The following is a 4,441-nucleotide window of genomic DNA, read 5'->3' on the forward strand; positions in this document are numbered from 1 at the left end:
GGCTTGTCTAGCTAAGAGTTTGTCAATTTTGTTTATCTTTTCAAAGAACCAACTTGTGGTTTAGTTAATCTTTTCTATTGTTTTCTCTTCTCTATTTCATTTATTTCTACTCTAATCTTTATTATTAATTTCTTCTGCTAACTTTGGGCTCGGTTTGTTCTTTTTTTAGTTCTTTAAGACATAGATTAGATTGTTTATTTGGGGAACTTTCTTGTTTCTTACTGTAGGCACTTATTGCAATGAACTTCCCTTTTAGAATTGTTTTTGCTGTATCCCATAAATTCTGGTATGCTGTTTCCATTTTTGTTGTCTCAAGAAACTTTTTCAATTTAAAAAAGGGGGGCACGTGGGTGGCTCAGTTGGTTAGGCAGCTGCCTTTAGCTTGGGTCATGATCTCAGGGTCCTTGGACCAAGCCCCACATCATGCTCTCTGCTCAGCAGGGAGTCTCCTTCTCCCTCTGCCCCTCCCTCCCATGTGTGCTCTCTCTCAAATAAATAAATAAATTATTTTTTAAAAAAGAAAATTTTGTTCCCCTTTATTTTCTTCTTTGATTCACTGGTTGTTCAGAAAGGTGTTGTTTAATCTCCAAGTGTTCATGAATTTTCCGGTTTTCCTCTTTACTGATTTCTAGTTTCATGGTATTGTGGGCAGAAAAAATACTTGGTATAATTTAAGTCTTCTTGAATTTTTTAGGTTTTGTGGCCTAACATGTGGTCTATCCTAGCAGATGTTCCATATGTTCTTGGGAAGAATGTATACTCTGCTGTTGTTGGATAGAGTGTCTGTTAGTTTAGGGCACCTGGGTGGCTCAGTCAGTTAAGTGTCTGACTCTTGGTTTCAGCTTGGGTCATAATTTCATGGCTTGTGAGATCAAGCCTTCTGTTGGGTTCTGAGCTCAATGGGAAGTCTGCTTGAAGATTCTCTCCCTCTGTCCCTCCCCCCCACTCTCCCTCTCTAAAATACATAAATTAATCTGTTTAAAAAAAAGAAGTGGGCACCTGGGTGGTGTAGTCATTAAACGTCCAACTCTGGATTCAGGTACTGATCTCAGGGTCATGAGATTGAGCCCCATGTCAGGCTCCATGCTCAGTGCTGAGCCTGCTTAAGATTTACTCGCCCTCTCCCTTTGCCCCTCCCCACCATGCTCTCTCTAAAATAAGTAAATATTTTTTTAAATTAAAAAATAATTTAAAAAAGAATGTCTGTTAGGTCTATTAGTCTATAGCGTTGTTAAAATCTGCTGTTTCTTTGTTGATTCTCTGTTTGTATCATCTATCCATTGTTGAAAATGAGATATTAAATCCCAGTATCATTGTATTGCTGTTTATTTCTGCTTTTAGCTGTTAGTTTTTGCTTGATATATTTAGGTCCTTCAATGTTGGGTGCAGAGATATTTACAATTGATATATCTTTTTTGATGTATTGACCTCTTTATCACTATATAATGACTTTCTTTGTCTCTTTTTAATCTATTTTGTCTGATATAAGTATAGTTACTGCTTTTTTGGTTACCATTTGCTTGAAATGTCTTTTTCCATCCCTTCATTCTCAATCTATGTGTGTCTTCAAGGCTAAAATGAGTCTCTTATAGGCAGCATATGATTGGATCGTGTTTTTTATCCATTCAGACATTCTATGTCTTTTTTTTTTTACATGAATATTTAAGACTGTTTATTTCTGTATTTTCATTCCGGGCTGTAATACATTTACTTCTTTATTTAATATTTGAATTTCCCAGATATACCTCAATTTGGTTAACTGTAGACCTCAATGGGTCCTTAAAAATGTAAACATAAATTCTACCTCTAAACTGCAAGAATTTGGGGATTAAATGAGATCATCGTTGGATTTACATCAGTTTGGTTTATACATATTTAATCTTATTCTAATGACTCTGTTTCCAATATGAAAACCAAGTTTAAAATAACTTGATCACCTTGCTTCAAACACAGCTGGCTCACATACCCTACGCCAGCTCCATCCATGTAAGTAAATCCAACTTTACAATAGCAGAGATAAAAAGCTAAGAAACATAAATTTAGTGAAGTCGAATCTTTTCGGAAACTGCATGAAAATATGGGTTGAAGAAAATTTTCCTGGATGCTACTATAAAAGTAGCTTTTTTCTGCAATATTAATGCACTGAAACAAAATATTAAATTTATTTAAAATAGAGATTATTCCATTCTGTCCAAACCCATTAAAACCTTCCAAGAGTTTCATAATTCAGTCCTAGAAATTTTTGGAGCTGTGAGCATTTCCTGTTCAGAAATGTGACCTCCACAAAAGCTCCCAGGAAATTTCAGAAAAATATAATCTTCTAATTTAAAAGTTGATTGATTTGCCGAATGATGCAGCCAGGTTTGCTTCTCTAAAAGCTTCTGATAAGGTCGGATGCGCGTGGCAGACTCTGGCTATATCTTCACAGGATGCTCCGTACTCCAGCGCGAGAGCGGCTTCATTCACCATTTCACCAGCACCTGGTCCCAGAATATGTGCTCCCAACACCCTGCCTGTTGATTTCTGTCCCAGAATCTTCACCATGCCATCTGTGTCTGCATTTGTCTTAGCTCTGCTGTTAGCAGCAAAGGGGAATTTCCCAACCTTGTACTCAATACCCTCTTCTTTCAACTGCTCTTCTGATTTGCCAACCCAAGCAACTTCCGGGTGTGTGTAAATCACGGATGGTACACAGTTGTAGTCAATGTGCACAGTGCCACCAGCCATTCCTTCAACACAGATAATGCCTTCATCCTCCGCTTTGTGAGCCAGCATTGGACCGGCAACCACATCACCAATCGCGTAGATATTTGGAATTTTAGTCTGGAGTCTGGTATTGACTGGAATTCTACCTCTAGGATCTAATTCCATTCCAAGCTCTTCCAGTCCCAAGTTCTGAGTAAAGGGTCGTCGTCCAATGCAAACCAAGAGTACGTCACACGTGATAACTTCGGCTTTCCCACCAGAAGCACCTTCAATAGAAACATCAATTTTTCCATCTGACTTCTTGGTAGCACCAGTAACTTTTGTATTCAATTTAAATTTAAATCCTTGTTTTTGAAGGATGCGTTGAAAGTTCTTAGATATCTCCATATCAATTCCAACTGCACCAACATGACCTAAAAACTCAACTGCTGTCACATCTGCACCAAGTCTTTGCCAAACTAAACCCAGTTCTACACCTATTACTCCTGCACCAATGACAACCATCTTTTCTGGAACTTTTTTTAAGGATAAAGCACCTGTAGATGACACTATTGCATCTTCATCAATCATGATTCCAGGAAAAGGAGTAACTTCTGAGCCTGTAGCTATAAGAATATTCTTTGTATCAATTAACTTGAGCGCTGCCATCAGCTTTCGTAGCGGTGACCTGATTTTTGCCAGTTATCTTTCCATATCCATTTATGTGGACAACCTTACTCTGTTTGAATAAGTGGGCAATTCCACCAAAACTTTTACTGCTGTACTCTTCTGCTCCATCATCTTCTCCAAATTCAAGCGAACTTCAGACACTTCAATTCCCCTAGATGCAAAATCTTTTCCATGGGCCATATGGTAATAATGAGAGTTATTTAATAAAGACTTAGAAGGAATGCAACCAACATTCAAGCACGTTCCCCCAAGCGTTTCATTTTTCTCAACGCAGACTGTCTTGAAGCCCAACTGGGCAGCTTTGATAGCAGCGACATATCCTCCAGGACCAGAACCTATCAGAATTAATTGGTTGATCTGCATAAGTTCTGCATAAGATTCGACATATCCTCCAGGACCAGAACCTATCAGAATTAATTGGTTGATCTGCCCAGAGGCACTGCAGAAACTCCCTGTAAGCCATGAGATATTCAACTGAAATGGCCTCTCTTGGCCAAGGAGCAGTACACACGACTCCAGCTCTGCATCTTGCCGCTCAACTTTCGTTCTGCCAATGCTTTCCCGTCCGCTAAGCTCCTCCTCTATGTCTTTTGATTGGACAATTTAATCTATTACATTTAAGGTAATTATTGAAAGGTAAGGATTTAATGACTGCTGCCATTTTGTTCATTGGTTATTTTGTAGATCCATTCTTCCCTGCTTTTTATCCTGCTGTGTTTTCTTTGGGCGAGGGCGGGGGGGAAGTTTGATGTATTTTGGTATCAGGAGGCTTTGACTTCTTTATCATGTTCTTTGTGTAATTACTACAAGGTTTTCCCTTATGGTTATCATGAGGCTTATATAAAATATTTTAAATTTATAACACTCTATTTTAAACTGATAACTTGATTTCAACAGAACTTGTATACTTTACACTTTTACTTCTTCTCCCCTCATATTTTAGATTTTTGCTGTTACAATTTACATGTTTCTTATATTGTGAAACTAATAACAGATTATTGTATTTATGGCTATTTTTCCTACATCCTTTTTTTAAACCTTTAAACTAGAATTGTGAGTTATACAC

The 4,441-nt window shown here is 37.8% G+C and overlaps 1 pseudogene; it reads right to left on the reverse strand.

Annotated features, from left to right (window-relative positions):
• Positions 1-1,657: 1,657 nt before the first annotated feature.
• On the reverse strand, positions 1,658-3,917 carry LOC112819910 (dihydrolipoyl dehydrogenase, mitochondrial-like; annotated as a pseudogene).
• Between the last annotated feature and the right edge of the window lie 524 nt (positions 3,918-4,441).

The sequence above is a fragment of the Callorhinus ursinus genome, unplaced genomic scaffold (genome assembly GCF_003265705.2).
Source record: "Callorhinus ursinus isolate GAN/ISIS: 27379988/994484 unplaced genomic scaffold, GSC_fseal_2.0 scaffold3, whole genome shotgun sequence".
Lineage (NCBI taxonomy): Eukaryota > Metazoa > Chordata > Mammalia > Carnivora > Otariidae > Callorhinus > Callorhinus ursinus.